This window comes from Camelus dromedarius, chromosome 14 (assembly GCF_036321535.1).
Source record: "Camelus dromedarius isolate mCamDro1 chromosome 14, mCamDro1.pat, whole genome shotgun sequence".
NCBI classification, from domain to species: Eukaryota; Metazoa; Chordata; class Mammalia; order Artiodactyla; family Camelidae; genus Camelus; species Camelus dromedarius.
In genome coordinates, this window is record NC_087449.1 from 64,855,894 (window position 1) to 64,875,778 (window position 19,885).

The following is a 19,885-nucleotide window of genomic DNA, read 5'->3' on the forward strand; positions in this document are numbered from 1 at the left end:
TCTGCCATCTGGCAGCAAAGGTTAGTACGCTGCCGGCAGCTGGGACCGAGGCCCCTTCAGTTCCAGGCGTCCTCCATCACCAGGCCCAGTGCCAGCCCCTGAGCCCCAGGGAGCCCAGCATGTCCCATCAGGTCACTGCCGTAAGGATGGCACCACACACGGCTTGGACCGGGAAGAAGCCAGGGATGGTGGTGTTGACGATTACCTGTCTGGCCCAGCAAGCAGGCCCAAGGAAAGATGAAATCTTAGGTCAACAGCTCTACTTTATTATGTTACGCTGTTACGTTATGTTTTTTGGTAGGGTAGAAAGACAGGAAGTGAGAGGTAGAGTGAGCAACCATCCTGGTTTGTCTAGGACCAAGAGGGTTCCAGGCTACAGGACTTTATGTTCTAAAACCAGGACGAGTTGGTCACCCTAGTGGAGGGGATGTCTACAGAGTAGGCAAAAGCGCAGGATTCAAAATCAGCACTCATGGTTTGCCCCCAGGAAAATCAGGTAACCTCCCCAGGGTTTATCTATAAAATGAATAGATTTGACTCTTAGGGGAAGGAGCAAATTTGACAGTGTACAGGCCGGGCAGGTAAGCTGACAGTGAAAGGGGCAGGTGTGGGGACACAGGGGGGTCTGTGGGCTGGTGGTGACCAAGGAGGTCTGGAGGAGAGGCTCCTCCCCTCACTGCAGTCAGGTGAAAAGTGGGCCCTGGGCTGCCAGACCTCTGAGTTTTTTAAAGAATTTTTTGTGAAAATCCCCAAATTCTGAAACATTGCCTCACCTATTAAGGACATCCTGTAGAGGCCTCACAAACACATCTGGTTGCCAAGTTGGCCTCTGGGCAACCGGTTTGCAACCTCTTCACTGCACAAGTTCTAAGTTTCCGGTCAGCTCTACAGTTCAATGATTTTGCAAACCCCAGCCAGCCACCCCCTCGGTTAGCTGGAAATTAACCACATGGTTTACTTTGGGGAAGAGTAAGCATATTACAAAAGATGATGCCAGGGAGTTAATTCTAAAAAGTGGTTTCTACGAACTGTCCCAGGCTTGCCTTTCTCTCTGCTTATTTAGATGTTGTAGCGTCCCCATTGTTAAGATGTCTGCTATAACCTGGATGAACCTTAAAACAGTATGCTGAGTGAAAGAAGCCAGACACCAAAGATCACATGTTGTATGATTCCATTAATATGAACTGTCCAGAACAGGCAAATCCATAGAGACAGAAAATAGATCAGTGGTTGCCAGGGGTTGGGGAAGGCATGATGGGAAGTAACTGCGAGTGTGTACAGGCCTTCCTTTGGGGTGATGAAAGTGTTCTGGAATTTGATGGTGGTGATGGTTGCACAATGTTGTAAGTACTAGGAACCACTGAATAGTATAATTTAAAATGGAGAACTTTTTGGTATGTGAATTATATCTCAATTAAAAATATACACTGTTAAGTTGTCATTTCTCTTCAGGTTGATCTATAGATTTTATGCAATCCCAGTCAAAATTCCAGCCAGGCTTTTGGGGTCAGAAATTAACAAAATGACTCTAGAATTCAAATGGAAACGCACTGGGCATAGGATAGCAAAACAACTTTGAAAAGGAAAGGCAAAGGAGGAAGTCTCACACCACCTGATTTTAAGACTTGTAAAGCTACAGTAAGCAAGACGGTGTGGTACTAGCATAAAGACAAATAGATCAAGATAAACAACAAGTTTATACTGTCCAGCACAGGGAACTATATTCAATATCTTGTAGTAACCCATAATGAAAAAGAATATGAAAAGGAATATGTGTATGTATATGTATGACTGAACTATTAGGCTGTATACCAGCAATTGACACAACACTGTAAACTGACTATACACCATTAAAAAAAAAATCAACAGTCCTCTAGAAATAAACAGGTCTATTTAAAGACAAATAGGTTAGTGAAACAGAAAAGAGAGCCCAGAAATAGACCAAACAAATACAGACAATAGATTTTGAACAAAGGTTAAAAGGCAATTCGATGAGAAAAGGACAGTCATTTCAACAAATGTTCTGGAACACCTGAATATCCATATGCAAAAAAAACTTGATCCATATATTGCATCATACAAAAATATTAAATTAAAACAGACTTAAATGTAAAACTTAAAACTATAAGACTACAGAAGAAAACACAGGAGAAAACCTTGTAACTTGGGTTAGGCAAAGATTTCTTAGATATGGCACCAAAAGCACAATCCATAAAAGAACAAATTGATAAACCGAACTTACCCAAATGTAAAAGTTCTATTTTTTTGAAAGACAGTCTTAAGAGACTATAGCTAAGCCACAGACTGCTAGAAGATACTTACAGATCACATGTCAGATAAAGGACTTGTATTCAGAATACATAAAGAACTTTCAAAAGTTAATAAGAAAATAACCCATTTAAAAATGGGTGAAATATTTGAACAAATAAATGCTTATTTTGTTTAATAAGCTTATATTTTTCTTATTGGATGGCCAACAGCATATGAGAAAATCCCAAAATTATTACTCATTAGGGAAATGCAAATTAAAGCCATAATGAGATGTCGCTACACACCTATTAGAATAGCTAAAATGAACAAGACTGACCATGTCAAGTGATGGTGACGATGTGGAGCCACCGGAAGTCTTATCTATTTCTGGTGGGAATGAAAAATAGTACAACCACCTTGGAAGAGAGTTTGGCAGTTTTTTAAAAAGTTAAAGTATACCATATGACCATATGACCCAGCCATTCTATTCTTAAGAATATTCAAAAGAAAAGGAAATACATGTCCACACAAAGACAAATGTTCACAGCAGCATTACTTATAACAAGTAAAAACTGGAAACGACCTGAATGTCCATCAACAGGCGAGAGGGTAAATAAATCCACACAATGAAACAGTTCTCAACAATAGAAAGAAGTGAGCTAGCGATACAGGAAAAAACATAGACAAATTTCAAAATAATTATCCTGAATGAAAGAAGACGCACCCCTCCCCCAGCACTTGTATCAGCTTGCTTGCGCTGCCGCCGTAACCAAGTGCCACGGGTTGCGTGGCTCAAAAAACAGGTATTTACTTCCTCGCATTTCTGGAGGCTGGAAGCCTGAGATCGAAGCATTGGCAGGTCTGGCTTCTCCCCTTGGCTTGTAGATGAATCTCTCTCTGGTGTCTTCACATGCTCATCCCTTGGAGTGTCTGTCTTAATCACTTCTTCTGGTAGGGACCCCAGGCATATTGAGTTAGGTCTCCCTAATGATCGCATTTGAACTTAATTACCTTTTAAAGACCCCATCTCCAAATGCAGTCGCATCCTGAGGTCCTGGGGGTTAGGGCTTCAACACATGAATTTGGGGAGGAAGGCACAAACCATCCCATAACAATACTGTATGATTGCATTTATGGAAAACTCTAGAAAATGCACACCGATCTAGAGTGACAGATCGGTGGCTGCCTGAGGGTGGGGGAGCAGAAGGGGAGGAAGGAAGTGGTGACAAGGGGCCTGAGGGAACTTCTCGGCGTGATGATACGTTCCTTAGCTCGATTGTGGAGATGCTTCCATGGATGTGTACATATATCCAGAGGTCATCAAGTTGTACCCTTTAAACACAGGCTGCTTGACACAGAAAATAAACTATGATTACCAAAGGGGAAAAGGGTGGGGGCAGGGATAAATGAGGAGTTTGGGATTAACACACACACTACAACATATAAAATAGATCAACAAGGACCTACTGTATAGCACACAGAACTATAGTCAGTATCTTGTAATAACTTACAATGGAAAAGAATCTGAAAAAGAATGTAGGGGGAGGGTATAGCTCAGTGATAAAGCATATGCTTAGCATGCGTGAGGTTCCTGGTTCAATTCCCAGTACCTCCATTAAACAAACATAAAAAAATAATAATAAAGGAAATTATTTTTAAAAATAATAATATATATGTATATGTATAATTGAATCACTTTGCTGTACACTTGAAACCAACACATCATTGTAAATCAACTATGCCTCAATAAAAAAAAAATACGTGCTGTTTATTGCATGTCAACTAGACATTATGTCTTAATTAAGCTATTTTTAATGAAGCAGTCTCAGTGGTTTAGTTCTAAACGGCAGTCTCTCCAAGTGTCCTGGGCCTGGTGTACCTCCAGCTCCATCCTGTCCGTGGCTGTCCACGAGGACCCTGATGGTTGAGAGGGGCTCCCCCCTCGCTCGCCTCCTCTCAGGCCATACTCCACATCACTTGCTTTCCTGAAGCTCACACCGGCCTTTCTGTCCCTCACACAGATCCAGTTTCTTCCTCCCCCAGGGAGGATGTGGCCCCCAGCATGCCGTATCCTCACCTCCTCCTCCTGCTCCAGGTCTCTGTGTCATCTCTGTGCTTGGTGGAATTCTAAAAATGCCTTTCCCCCTTCTATGTCCTAATCCCTGGAAACTGTGAACACGAAGAGACCTCTGATCACTCCTGCGGCTAGGTGATGCAGTATGACAAAGTTGGCCTTAAGATGGGAAGTCACGAGCCCTGAAAAGCAGACAGTTTTCTCCAGCTGGTGGCAGAAGGAGAAGTCGAGGGACACAAGATGTGAGAAAAATCAGACACTGCGGTTGCTTTGAAGATGGAAGGGCCACACAGGAAGGAATGTGGGTGACCCCAAGTTGCTGAGGGTAAGTCCTTGCTGACACCAGCCAGAAAAGGGGTGACCTCAGTCCTTGCTATAGGCTACATGTTTGCATCCCCTCCAAATTCAGATGTTGAAACCCAGTTCCCAGTGTGGTGCCGTTTGGGGTGAAGTCCTAGGGATGTGATTAGGTTGGGAAGGTGGAGTCCTCATGAATGGGGTTAGTGTCCTTATAAAAAAGACCCTGGAGAGCTCCCTTGCTGTTTCAGCCACGTGAGGACACAGCGAGAAGACAGCTGTCTAAGAACCAGGAAGCGGCCTCTCACCAGACACTGAATCAGCTGACAACTTGATCTTGAACTTCCCAGTTTCCAGAATCCTGAGTAATAAATGGTGCCTGGTCTGTGGTATTCTGTGACGGCAGCTTGAGCAGACTAAGACAGTCCTACAGCTGCAAGAAACTGGATTCTGTGAACAACTGGGATGAAGTTGGAAGAGGATTCTTTCTGAGAGCTTCCAGGTAAGACCCCAGCCCAGACAACACCTCGATTTTGGCCAAGTGAGACCCTGAGCATAGAACCCTGGTGAGCTTACAGGAACTGAGACTAATAAATGGGTGTTGTTTTTAAACTGCTGAGTTTGTGGTGACTTGTTATGGCAGCAAAACTAACATAGCTCCTCAGGGGGATTCCCTGACCATCCTGTCTGAAGCAGCCCCCACCCCCCTACACCTCTAATTTTCTCACAGCCCTTCTGTTACCTGCAAAGCAATAGTTTTGCTTGGTTTTTCCGACGCATTCCTATACTAGAACGTAGCCCATGAAGGGGAAGACGTTGTCTCTTCTGCTCACCTGTGGATCCAGAGCATCCGGGCCTGACCTGAAACGAGTGCTTGATTTGTGTCTGTGGATGGACAAATGATCCTTGAAGATGGTGCAGCCTGACCACCAAGGAAATTCCAACGCTCCTCGGCTCCCTTCTTTCTAAGGTGTAATTATAATGTGCTAATTTGAATTAGAAGACCTCTCAGTAAAAGTTAAAATGACATTAAGAAATGATTATTATTAATTTCGTCTAACCAAAGCAGCCAGTTAGCCAACTTTCTCAGCTAACATTGAACTTGAACCCTCATACTTGTTTAGAATCTTTCTGGAAAGGTCCAGTGATACTGTTTATTGTTTTGCTAAATGTGACTGACCAATTCTTAGACATCTGAACATTGATAGGAGTAGAAACCATCAAGGCAGTTCCCAGAAAGATTCAACATGGAGTTTCCATATAATACAGCCACTCCACTCTTGGGGGCCCCCACAAGGAAAGTGAAAACGTGTGTGCAAACGAAATCATGTTCACAAATGTGCAAAGCAGCATCACTCAGCCAAAAAAGTGGAAACAACAAAATGGCTATCAACTGGTGAATGGATAAATGAAATGTGGTCTATCCATGCAATGGAAAATTATTCATACATAAAAATGAAGCAATGACATACGCTACTGCATGGTGAACCTTGAAACATTGCAGTAAGTAAAAGGAGCGAGATACAAAAGACAGCATATTGTATGATTCTGTTATTTATGAGATGCTCAAAATAGGCAAACTCATAAATAGAGAATAGATTGGTGGCTGCCTACGGCTGGGAGGGATGGGAAAATTAGGGGATGATGGCTAAAGACTGCAGGGTTTCTTTTTGGGGTGATAAAAATGTTTTGAAATGGATTGTAGTAATGGTGACACAACCCTGTGGATATACTAAAAACCACTTTTTTTTTTTAAATGGAGGTACCGGGCATTGAACCAGAACTTCATGCATGCTAAGCATGCATTCTACCACTGACCTATACCCACTGCATTGTGCAAATTTAAAAGGGTGAACTGTATTGTGTGTAAATTCTATCTCAATATAAAATGTAAATGCCACAAAAGTAAGAATAAGAACAAAGTGAATGGGGTGAGAGCTGCTGGCATTACAAAGATATGGACCCATCAGAGAGAGGAAGGGGGCCTGGCGCAGAACCTTCAGCGAGGACTCTCTCCCCCAGGCCCACATCCCTCCTTGCAGGGCAGACTCCTCCTCACTGCCATCAAGACTCTGAAGCTAAGAAAGCTCCTCCTTCCCTGGTCCACTCTGAAAATACAAGGGTGTTTTCAAGTTTGGTCATTGGTGTCTTTGCACTTCGACACATACACGCGGAATCTATCTAAAATTTGACAAGTTAAGGCCAGAGAGTTTATGCAACCTGCAGATCTTCTCTCGTGGGTTGGCTGATATCGTGAAGGCATCCTCTGAGTTTCCTTCTCAGGATCCCTACTGGGCCTTCTGAGAGCCCAGCTTCAAGGACTTTCAAACCCTCTGCAGGAGACAGGCACCGGCCTCCTCCAGGTGTCTGGGTGCCTTGAAATCCCTCTCGCCTGATTCCAACAGAGTCTGTGGTTAATCCCTCCAAGAAATGTCAGAGTGCTTGGAAGGAACTCAGCTCCTGAGTAACACATATGGCGGAGAGAGAAACACCTGCTGGATCCTCAGCGACTCGGGGCGCACGCTCAGAGCGCCTTATCAAGGCTGCGCAGCCGCATATGTTATTTACCGGAATCAACTCATCCGCCCCTGGAAGGAATCTTGGCCTGGAACCTGGAAACGTCAGGCATGTAAATCTGAGCCTGGAGAGATTCTTGCAGCGCTGGGGCTCCGTCCAGAGCTCACTCCCTGTAACTTCCTCTAGGCTTAAAGTTGAGGACTGGAAAGCACAGAATCCATCTTCTTTGGCCTTTCACAAACTTTCCCACGTGACCCAGAAGACTAGTCCTGGTGCTGGGCGGTTCCGAGACCAAGCCCTCTTACAAGCGTGGGGTGCTTGTTTTTACCCTTTGCAGGGACTTTCTAGAATCATACCTGATATTTCTCCCAGAGGGACAGAGATGCTTGGTTCAACTTAGAGGCTTCTTGGTGTCTAGCCTGGTCTCTCTTTAGCCTGGAGGACAACCCTGGCTACCTGGTCGTGGCTTCCTTCCCAGAGACCTGGGGCAGCCTCTGGGACCACGAGGCCTGGACCCCTTGGTTGTCTGGCTTTCCCTGACCTCAGCCCTTTGATGGTCTGTGCATCAACCCTGGGATAAACACCTGCCTCCCCACTTGGCCAAAATCGCAAGTAAGTCCTCCAAGATTGAGCCACATTAACTCCATGCTGCCCGAGGATGCAGGCCCCAAAAGGCCACGTGCAAAGCTAGAAATCTTGCGTTTTGCACAAAGGTGGGATGTCGGGTGACTGGAGATGTCCATCGCCAAGAAAAGCCCACTCTGGGCGCTTGGAAGAGACATTTTGATCCGCTCTCGCCAGAGGGCGCCACACGCCTATATTGCTCCCCAGATGTTGCCTCCAGATTTCAGAAAGGGGGTGGGCGTGCCTTCCAGATTCTCACAATCACCACTTTGCAAACTACTCACAGGCATCCCAGGTCACATTGGGTACCTTGATGATTTTACGAGAAAACTCAGCTGACCTGAAAAGGGGTCTTTGATCAAATAACCAATTTTTTTGGAGGGGGAGAAGGGGATAATGAGGTCGGTTTGTTTGTTTGTTTATTTATTTATTTATTGGTCTATTTATTTATAATGGAGCTACAGGGGATTGAACCCAGGACCTCCCAGGACCTCGTGCCTGCTAAGCACACACTCTACCACTTGACTATTAACCCTCCCTCTACCGACGTTGCTTTTTCACAAAGCCTTGCATTGTAGCCTTTTGCATGTCTCCATGTGCTTGTCCTAGTGCTCATGAGATGGCATCACCAAACTGGCCTCATCACTGTAAATAGCGGTGGATGGGGAGCTGCTCAGAGTGGGTGAGCCAGTGGCATCCCGCCTGCGTGTTTCCCAGCTTCCTCCACCAACCCCTGATGGAGCCAAATGGATACAGGACAGAAATACACAAGTGAGGGGGGAAAAAGTCTAGATTTGTGCTGAAAACCTTTGAAGCATTCCAAGGAGAAACCAAGAGTTGGAGTCAAACACTGGAGGGTCAGGGACACACTAGAGCTTTCAGCAAGTTCCCAATCCCTCTAGAAAGACGAAGCACACCAAGAATTTGACACCCACGGGGGGCTGAGGACCAGGCCACTGCCGCTGGAAACGCTCTCTGCTGAGCACAGCCCACACCCGCTGGTCCAGAGTATCCTCTTGGCCTTGCCTCTGCCGGGCTCTTGTTCACAGCTCAGAAAACCATCTCAGCCTGGGTGAGTGCGTCTCGGCCTCTGTCTCCTCCTACTTTGTACATTCAAAACTTACATTTTCTCCTTCCCTCACATGGATTCTCGTTCCACCTTCCTCATTTTGTCATTGCCCCTTCTCCAATCTTCCTCATCTTCGGAGCTTACCCAGCGAGCCTCTCCTCTCTTACCTCCATCAGCTCCATCGCTGCCCTGGAGCGTTAGTTTTTCCGTGACAGGGTCGGTGGGAGCGCCCTCTTCCTGTCCGGTCTGTGCCCAGCCCCACCCACAGGCAGGTTTCCCCTCTGCGTTCTACACTTTCTACAATGTAGCCACCTGCTGAGCAAGTGATTCAACACCAAGTCTAGGTTAAGGTTTTCTCCTGCTAAAGAAAAAGTTATTTAGTGACACTTGCTGCAGACAGGAAGGCAGATTTTCCAGCGGGACCATGGCAGTGGGTGCAGGGACCACTGTGGTGGGGTCTTACCGTCGGGGAGAGACTGGGTCTAACTCCAAATACAGGTTGGGCAGATGGGAGTTTAGAGTCAAGGACCAGGGGTGGGGTCAGTAGGTGGAAAATTCCTAAGAGGAAACACTGGGGGCAAGGGGATTCTGGCTAAACAGACCTCACAAGGTTCTTGCTGAGGGCAGGCCAGGGTGGGCAGACATCCCCTGGGGGCTGGAGGGGGATGAGGAGCTGATCAGATATTGAGCGCTGGGTGGGGAAGGGGGTGGTTCTTGCTGAACTGACTCAGCAGGCTTCTTGCCAAAAACTAGATTTTACAAGGAAGGGTAAAGATGGGCCTAGAAGTTTCAGAAGTCTTAAAAAGTTTGGTCAAGCAAAGAATCTTGGTCCTTTTCTAACATTTGCCCCAAGGACAGTATTTTTCTCATCTCCGATGGTTCCAGGTATATAGTGCCTCGCACAGCTGCTTGAGAATGCTGTGAGATGGGAACAATGACTTTTTTTACCTTATGGGACCAGCATTCTTCTTAGGGAACAAAAGGTCTTTGTTTAGGAAAATACCTCGCTAAGGGGTGGAAGGTGAAGCCCTCAGAGTTCGCAGAAGAGACCAAAAAAACCAAACCAGACCCCACATACCTTAAACTATTCTGCATAATCAGAGAACAAGCATTTGGGGAGAGAGAGAAGGGAGAAGCTTGGAAGCAGAAGCAGTAAAGTGGGGGTGAAGGCAGAAATGGCTCATGGATATTTCAGAACACGCAGAGGCTAACATTCCCTTTTAAGTTGGCAGCATCTGTAAACTTGCTTCAAGCCTCCAAATCTTCAGCAAGAATTTTGTTGTTATTATTATTACTTGATTTTCAAAGAGAAGGCATGAGGCCACGCATCCGCCGGGGTTGATGCCGAGGTGGAGATAAAGCAATAGGAAGAGTCAGGGTGGGGCGGGGAGGGAAGCAGGGCAGGGCCAGGCTGCGGGGCCAGCAGTGGCCGGGACAAACATGACAGGAAATCTTGGGGAGGCTTGGACCTGCCTAAGGGGCTGGAGGAAGACAGAGCCTGAAGCCACCATCCAGCACTCAACAAGTCTGCCTGGACGCATCTCATGGATGGGTAGGTGGGGGGTCTGCTCTGCCAACTCGCATCTCTGCTGCACCGACTGTGTGCCTGGCATGATGCTACAGAGACACAGGGGGAACTTGCTCGCAGCTCCACAGTTCCCATCACTCCCTGGAATCACGACTGCTTCCTTGCTTAGACAGCTTTGCCAGCTCCTCCTGCCTGAAGGCAAAGTCAGCGTCAGTGCACATTCCTGGGCCTGGGAGATGACCCTTTTTAGCCCAGCCCCAGCTTACTTGTTCAGGCTCTCCTCCGAAGTCCCTCAGGAAGCCCCTCTGCCCTCAGGCTGCATCTGATTCCCGGATGTTCCCAGAAGGCATCAGGCCAGGCTGCAAAGCTTGTATACCCCGAATTCTATTCCTGCTGCCTTGGTGAAATCTCACCTGGACCTTTCCCGTCCATCCTGTCCATCCTTCCAAGCCAGGTGAGCGATCACTGGCCTTGTGGTCCTCCCTGACCACTCCTTCCCCTCTCCCCACCCCGGCACCATTCCCTCAGGCCCAGCAGCCTCCATCATGGTTCCCTTGGTGCCCCGTGGTGCTCTCCATGGGCAGAGATGGACCAGATCATCACGATTTGCTTTGACAGAGTCTTCGCTCCTGGACTGTAACAAGAAGAGGGGCCGGTCTTACTCATCTCAGCGCCCACCAGGCACCTGGCATTCAACCAGCGTCGGCTGAATTTAACTGTCTAGGCAGTGAGGGTGAGAGATATTTTTGTCTGAGGATCCCGAGAACTTTCCCCAGAGGACAAGGAACACCAACTATGACTGTAGCCATCCCTTGGACTAAATTTCGTCCCACTCCCGGTATAAATAGCTCCCTTTCCGCATATCAGAAAACAGTGGCTCCTACTAGCTGCCCAGCTGTGTACCAGCGCTATAAATATCCCCGGCTGGACCTAGCCTGCCTTGGCACGGGGGCCAGGAGAACTTGGACAGGGCGAACACCCAGCAAGACGAGGGCAGTGGGAGTGAAGACGCAGAAATTGCCCAACCTTGCTCTTTCTGCACCTCCAGGCACAGGCTGACAAGGCTTCCCACGTGGGCTTGGAAACCCCCAAAGTATTCCTGGGAATTGGGCAGAGACAGAGAAACATCAGCTCCTCCTGGTCTGGTGGTTTTCAACGTACTGTCTGCTGCGTCTCTCACCGGCTGAGACACAGCTTGGAACTCAATCTGAGGCAATGCTCCCAATTCCAGCGGGATTCTTGCAGGATGGGAAACGATATGGCTTTGAAAGGAGTTGCTTTTCAAGCACGTTTCAAAAGGGTCATGTAATTCGATGCTCCTTGAAGCTACTTTTTACACTGAATAAACCAAGGGCCTGAATTCCACATGGTCCTGTGCTTTAGAACCTGCACAGATGGCCAAGGAGGGGAAAGGGAATTGATTGTTCCGGTTCCTCCCACAAACACAAACCAACTGCAGGCATCACACACCATGTTTTGAAACCAGGGCGTGGCATGGACGGGGTTTGTGCAACAGTAAAACTCTCTTCTTTACTCTCCAGGGCCCATTCCACATGCCTGGGGGGCTGGTTTCTCTCCAGCCTCCCCCAACCACCCCCAGTGCAATCTCTGGCAGCCCCAGTGCCCTCTGGCAGCTGTAGGATAGTAAAAAGGCTTCAGTCACTTCAAGTCTACAAAAATTCATAGAAGGTAAGTTTCTTCCCACCTAACTTCGGCTGCGTCCAGCCACAAGCCTGCAGTGGGAAGTGGTGGAGGGTCACTTCTCAAAGCCCCCTCTATGTTTTGGGCCGGGGTCTCTAGAGAATTGATAGGAGACAGAGCTATATATGTGCTCTAAGGAGCTGGCCTCTAAGCATGATGCAGGCGGAGCAGCCCAAGACCTGCAGAGGGCAAGCCGGAGGAGACCCCGGAGAGCTGAAGGCTCGGGCTCCTGTCTGAGCGAAGGTCCGGAGGCAGGAGTGGTTGGACGTCCCAGCTTGAGGACAGTCAGGGGGAGAGAAAGCTTTCTTTCTTACTTCACCTTCTGATCTACTCAGGCCTTCAGTGGATGGGCTGAGGCCCACTCCCCGCCGAGGAGGCGACCTGCTTCAGTCGGCCAACTCTGATGCTAATCTCGTCCAGAAACACCTTCACAGACACACCCAGAAATAGTGGTTGGTCAAATCTCCAGGCACCCCGTGTCTGAGACATGTAATGTTAACCCTCACACTTGATTCCTCCACGTTGTCTTCTGCTCTTCTCCCTCCCAGTACCTGGGCCCCTCCAGGGTGAAGTGGGCGAGGGGGGCCCATGCTGTCAGTCATGGCAAATATTCTGAGCTGACTTTTCTCCTGTGAGAGGCTTTGGGGTTCCTTGGAGGCACCTCATGAGCTGGGGGCTTGTTCGCCTGCTGTTCCCTTGAGGGAGATGGAGATACACCCAGCTGGGGCTTTAGTGGGATTGGCCCCCTTTTCCCAGCAGCCCTCCGGGGCCAGCTCTCTCTCATCGTCCATATCTGGTCCAGGAGGAAAACCAGGGGCTGGGACTCTGTCCCTAATTGTGCAGCCACCTCCCCTTGTAATGACTTTAGGGCTTCTTGCTGTTAAGATTTCCCGCGTATGTGACAGACACCAGTAGTCTGGTCCCCCAAGCCCCTGGGTATGTATGTCAGCTCTCTGAATGGCCTCCTCGAAGTCCCCCTTACTGGACCCCCTCCTCTCATCCATGATTGGGGCCACAGCATCCAACCAATCTCTCTAAAGAAATCATCTAATTTCCAATCTCTCCCTCTCGGCCTTACCACCTCCAACCTGTGGGTGGCCACAGCTCTTTGCAGGCCATGCAGTGGTGGTCTAGTACCTGCTTGGGACACAGTAGTTGGCACCTACTGGTTTGTTCTCTGCCTCAGGACCTTTGCCAGAGTTGAAACAGAATTGCTTTTTAACATCTTGTTCCATTGACATTAGCTGAGGATAGTAGGCCAGCAGTTAGTTTTAATCGTACAGCTTGTCTTCTTTGGTCTAATGATGCTCCAGGCATTTCCAATGGTCTTAGTGACACCCAGGGCAGAGAAGGTTGGAAGCTAGAGTAGCTTTTGTGCACTAGGCTGCTAGCGGCTTCACAGAGTTGGTTGGTTACCTCATGGTCATAAATGGCTGCTGCAGCTCCAGGAATCATGCCCACTGTCAAGGCAGGAAGAAGGGGAAGGGGCAACACCAGTTCTATCTGTTTCATAGAAGAAAAGCAAAACCTCTACCAGAGAGGCTTCCTGAAGACATCCATGCCTGTGTCCTTTGGTAGGACTGGGCCAGGTTGCATTTGGCTCTTCCAGCCTGAGCTGAGGTGGGCGAGGGAGGAGGGGGGGCTGGGAATGATAACTTGTTAGTCACAGTGACAGTCAGCGTTGAGCAGCCCACTGCAACCGAGATGGTGGCTGTGCTCAGGAAAATCTTTCCCACCATGATCACCATCCTCCTCCTCCTAATTACCAAATACAGATGGGCTGTCATGAATGATGCCGTGTGGATAAGACACTACATTTGATAAATTAGGTTCCATTCTCAAGGGGCTCGTCCTGATGCTTGTGGAGTCCCTCCACCAGCAGATACATCTCAAACATTACACTTTTTTTTTTATTGTTGCTCTCGATGTTGATAAGTCATGGTGGTATTTCAACCCTGGCTCAAGAAAACTCAGATGTTACAAAGTGATCTGGATGTACTGGGACAGACTCAAGACGTGAAAATGTGAATCAAACCATTAATGCAGAAAAGGGAGGTTCTCTGCAATTCCTGACAAAAATTTGGATATAAAGGGGAAGGCTCAGTGGTAGAGCATATGCTTAGCATGCATGAGGTCCTGGGTTCAATTCCCAGCACCTCCATTAAAATATATACATACATACACAAATAAATAAATAAGCCTAATTACCTCCCCCTTCAAAAAAAATTGGATATAGCCTTCATATCTGTCTTCTTTCATGGAAATTTTAGTTTGCAATTGGTTCTATGTAGACCTTTCTAAATAGAATTGTTGTCAAGACTGTAAGTAGTTGAATTTTTGGTCTAAAATTAATTTTTCAGTTGGATTTCTCTAAGGGATCAAGTGATTGCCTAAAAGTAGGCTGGCTATGCTCTTAGGCTAGTTCAGTGCTTTTAATGTAAGTTCATGAAATATTCCTTGAGCCTAAAATAGCTTCAGAGTTACCAGACTCAGTGATGATGGTAGAGACAGCTTGGCACCAGTAAGGATCTGGCTGATCAGGTGAGGAGAGCCTTTCAAAAGCCACTCGATGACATTGTAGGTTTGGAAGGGGGTGTCCTCCCCACTGAAACCAGGATAACCAATCAGGTGTAGGAGTCAGAGAAAATGAGGCTGGGACGCTAGTGTCATTATTTTTATGAACCTGTTTGTAGGACATGGCTTGGGTCTGTGGGCGAGCGGGCTTGCTTGATGTTGCCCTCCTGAACTGGACATGCTGATTTACTCAGGCCAGCTGAGAGCTGACCAGCTGACCAGTGTGTGCTCTACAGCCAGGCCATCCCAGAGAGGAGATGGGGGATGCTCTGAGCATGCCCAGTTCCTCCCCATCTGACCAACTGGGAAAGTGGCTCCTCCTCCCATCGGAAAGGAAGGGGCGAAAGGAGGAAGTAAGGTGGGGGGGAGAGGCAAGGAGTGTCACTTTAAGGAATTCCCTTTGCATGGCAACCCCAGGAGCTGGGAGTAAGAGTTCATCCCCTCCCCAAATTTATAAACTTAAAATACTACAAACATACATTGTGCTCTAATCTGAGATGGAGCAAACAGCTGGGATTCTAGACTCTTCTGTTCTTTTTATGAATCTCCCCACAGGTTCTCTCTGTGCCTCAGTTTACTTATTACAACCAGAAGGATAACAAGGGCTTCATATTAATAGGGTTGATGTAGAGGTTGTTGTGTTTAAGCCAAGTATTGCCTTTATCTTCTCTTAGAGTTTATTCTAATACTAGTTATTAACAAATTATAGTATCCTATTAAAAAATCTGGCTGCTTAAATATATATGAAAATGGCTACATCCAAGCAGTGAAATATTATTTAGTCCCCAAAAGAAATGCGCCATCAAGACACGCAAAGGTGTGGAGGAAACGTCAACGCGTTACTAAGTGAAAGAGGCCAATTGGAAAAGGCTGCTTCTGTGTGATTCCAACCACAGGACATTCTCAAAAGGCCAAGCTATGGAGGAAGTCAAAAGAGCAGAGGTTGCCAGGGACTGGGGGGAGGGAGGAACGAATACAGGAGCACAGAGGATTTTGGGCCGATGAAACGGCTCTGCATGACGCTCTCAGGATGGATATGTGTCATTATACATTTGTCAAAATCTGCAGAGTATACAAAACACAGAATGAACCCTAATGTGAGGTTTGGGTGACAACGACGTGTCGACGTCGGTTCGCTGCGGGTACCGCTCCGGTGCGGGATATTCACGGTGAGGGGGCTGTGCGTGCAGCGGGGGGCAGGGGGTATACGAGAAACCTCTGTACTTTCCATTCAATTCGTTATGCATCTAAAGCTGCTGTAAAAAATAAAGTCTATTAAAATATATATATTTGAAAATGGTTAATAAAGAGACCCGGGTGTATTTATTTTTAGAAGTCCACCCATTTCATTCCCAAAGTCTGCCAACAAATTCTTCCTCCATATTTGAGATGGACGTCGTGTCCGGCCGAGGGAGAACATCACCAATGTTTTTCCATAAAGACATCCATTCAGGCAGCTTCACCTTCCTCCGCTCCCACCTCCCTCCAGGCCGCCGTGGGCTCCCTGTGCTGGCCCTGAGCGCACAGAACATTGCCAGGTCAGCAGGATACACCGTCCCTTAGACACAGGAGTATTATTTAGTCTACGAACTCTCAAAGGAAATATCCACTTGCACGTGAAAAATCTCTGGAATTTCTCTGTTCCTCTCTGTCCAGGGTCCCTGCATCTGTGAAACCGCCTTGAAGGGCTTCCATACACAAGTGCTGCCTTGTTCTGCGCTGACTACCTCAGGCCCAGCTCCAGAACCCTTCTGTCCCCGCCGGTGTCATTCCGAGCCGCTCCTGCCCCTCTGAGACTGGCTGAGCCCAGGAGGAAGAGAAGGGGGTGGGTAGAGGAGGGAGGAGGCAGGGGAGGAGGACCCTCTGAAGGTCAGAAGTGAGAAGACATCCACAACTGGGGAAAATCTAGGAGTACAATCCAAAGCCTTAAACTCTCCATCCTTGACTATCTGAACCTCACCACTCTTCACTCCGTAACTGAGGCAGGGAAGATTTGGGACTTAGATGTTGGTAAAACCTCTGGGCTCGCGTCCTGACACTCAGCCATTCTCAGTCTCTGCCTTTGATCGCTTGTGCTGAAAATTCCTCTGTTCCCCGGTTTCCGGCCCCACTCATCCCCTTTCTGAATTCTTTTTCTTCTTCTCTTGAGTGTCCCCTGCCCCTGACAGGCAACTGATGCTGACGGATCTGGAGTTTATTTAGATTAGGTGCCCGGGACTCAGGGGGCACCTGAGGGCCTTACTAGAGAGGCTGTGGAGGTAACCGCACTGAGTGCCCGCCTTTGCCTTCCCTGTCACTTGAGGACAGGGGAGCACTTTTCCCTTCTTCGGCCCCTCTCTAGCCCTCACCCTCCAGCACTGTCGCCGGGGCTGCCCCGTCTCCATCTGAGCCCGGTTTTGGCAGCAAAGGCAAAAGGTCACAACTTACCAGCTCCTTTTATAAATGTCGTTCTTTTTCTGCCTTTGGGTTGGGTGAAACCCAGCAGGTTGGGTTAAACCAAACTAGCACGGAAACGGGAAGGTGGAAAAAAATCCGAGGGAGAGAGGGTACCCTTTGGAAAACAAGAAATAGTCCAGTACCAGGTGCGAAAGTTTTAAATAGAAACGTGCTTACGCTGCACTCGTGGTGACAACAGCTGGCCCTTGGAGGTCCCGGGTCTTTTCAGAAGACAAACATTTAACTTCCAGACGGTTCTGGGACAGCGTTACCATCACATGAACTCATGACAGCAAATGCTCAGTGGCTCTTTCTGTCTGTGCATCTCAAATTCCTGGTTCTCAGTTGTATGCTGAACCGCTCACATTCCAACACACACACAATGACTCCATTTTTTGAAATGCAGTCATACATGGGAATTTTATGACATCAAACCCTTAAAAATGTGGAAACTTCGGTTTCAAAATACTTAATGGAGAAAATAATAAACCCCTTGATTCTCAGTTTCTTTGCTCTACTCATGATCCGTTTCAGAAACTGTGGCTGGCACGGGGTCTAGGAGGCATAATCAAGTATTCATATATGCCCAGTCTTGGCACTGCAGACCGATCGCTCTGATCTGGAAATATTTTCCCTCCAGACAGGAATAGAGAGGTTACTTTTGGGTCAACTCTCAATCTCACAAAAGGCTTTTCAAAAGGGATGAAAGAAAATAAGTTCTGACTTGTGGGGAGAAGCCAGTGAGCTTTCAAATGATAAAGATGTGGAGAGCCTCTGGGGCTGGCAAATCTCTGGGGTGGGGAGTGGGTGAGAAAGACAGGGTTACAGGCCGGCGGAGAGGGATGGAGGCCCCACTTCCTCCAGGTCTCTTACGTAGACTTTCCAGCTGGGCTGCTGGCTGCAGGCTCCGTCCCTCTCCCCGTGGCTGGGGCAGCAGCTCCCCCGATCTCTCCGGAAAGCCTTTGGAATGGCCGTCTGCCTGCATGTGGCTGCCTTGTCTGCAGCTCTCCCCGCCCCATGGCTCTGTAACAACAGGGGAGGTGACCACACATCAGATGCTTTTCCTCCTCAGGAGCTCGTCAAAAGTGGGGATGGTTGGCCCCAGTGGAGCAAACACCCATGTTCCTAAATCATAAACGGTTCTGCCTTTGCTCTGGAATGATCCCCCTTTCCTGTGTCTGTTGGGAAAGTAGAATGTACAGACTCAAGGGGGCGGCGAGGTAGAGGGAGAGAGGAAAGTGTTGGCTCATCTCCTTCAATCTCTCCGAGGAATCAGGAGAACCAGTTTCCTTCAGCTTATAGAACTTACTTAGCACCTTAAAGCAGAGTCATTTCCTCAGTTGCTGGGCAAAACTTTTGCAAAAACATCCAGTGCCTAGACTAGTGCCTGGTGTGCAGAGGACATGCAATAAATACTTCAGAGTGGGTATGCCAAGCACTGTTACAGGGACTGGGCTGTGACAGTGGGCAAGAGAGTCAAAAATGTCTGCCCACGTGGAGCTGGTGCTCCAACCAGGGAGGCAGGTGGAGGGCAGACGAGGAGCCGGTGCTGTTTTGGCGGGGATAGCAGCTCCAGGGATAGTCATGAGTGGAAGGAGGACACACGTGGAAGGGCCTGGGGAGGAGGGCGGTTGAGATGATCCCACTGGTTAGCAGGCATGTGGATAAAGACCTAATGGAAGGGACGGAGGGAGCCACATGGACGACCCAGAGAGAGTGTTCCAGGCAGAGGGAGCAGCATGTGCCAAGGCCCTGAGGTGGCTGTGTGTCTGGTGAGTTCAAGCATCAGCAGGACATCAACTGGGGGGCTGGCATGGTGGCAGCTGAGTGGACAGAGAGCCTAGGGGATGAGGTCAGAGATGTGAAGGAATGAATTTTGTTTAGGCTCTCATCTTCAAAAACCTCCAGGGGCATATTCAAGGGAAAATGTCATTTAGATTAGAGACTGACATGACTGAGGGATAAAACAGGCAACAGAATTGACAGCAAGTACCGGGCATTTGGGAAACAGGAACAGGTGGATGGAGGAGCATCTTGGGTCTGAGACAGGTTGTGTTCCGAATCGGACTGGAGCAAACTCTTAAGATCCTCAGGTGGGTAGAGATGTTTTGAAATCTCCCGGGGCAGCTGGACTGATTCTTTGGATAAGACAGAGTGGAGTCTTTATCCTAAAATGACCTCTGTTGAGGTTGAAGGAAGAGAGAGCTTGTGTCTTTACATCTGAACCGTGTCTCCTCTACGTGGTTCTCTCATGCCTACGTTTAGCAGCCGCTAGTCTCATTGTTCTGTTAGGAGATGGGAACTCTGCCTTGCCGATGCGGAAAGAGAAGAAGCTTCCCTGTTGAATCTGCCTTTGCCTCCAGCCCCTGAGCCATCTCCTACTTCGGATTCCCCCCACCCCCAGATTTCGTTAAGTAAAACTGCTCCAGTATATAATGCCCCCCATCATTTTGGGATCCAAACCAAATCACCCTCCCTAAGCTTCCTACAACCTCATCTCACTGAGATAAAGAAATTGCTGCCAGGGGCAGACTTGGACCCCAGGCTTTACAGCTGCTGCTGTCCCGTTGTGTCAGCTAGGGCGCAGAGGAACAGGTCAATGACATTTAAGAGCCTTGCTACTTCTGAAGTCATGTGGAGCTGAACCCTGTCCCTGCCATGGTGCATCACCTGTCCTCTCTGTCCTCAGGTTTTCCCAGTCACCTCTGTGAACTTAGGGGATGTCACTCTGTACATGAGTGTTTTGAGCCCCTTGTGAGCTTTTGTTTTTGTTTTTACCCACGTAGGGAGCTGGCTCAGGGGACACTCTGGCCCG

At 48.1% G+C, this 19,885-nt stretch overlaps 1 long non-coding RNA gene across 1 annotated transcript; it reads left to right on the plus strand.

Annotated features, from left to right (window-relative positions):
- The first annotated feature begins 3,985 nt into the window (after positions 1-3,985).
- LOC105107000 (uncharacterized) lies at positions 3,986-5,639 on the plus strand. Its single transcript, XR_838811.3, has 3 exons — positions 3,986-4,649; positions 4,873-5,123; positions 5,413-5,639. It is a non-coding gene; the product is annotated as an uncharacterized LOC105107000 (long non-coding RNA).
- Positions 5,640-19,885: the final 14,246 nt, after the last annotated feature.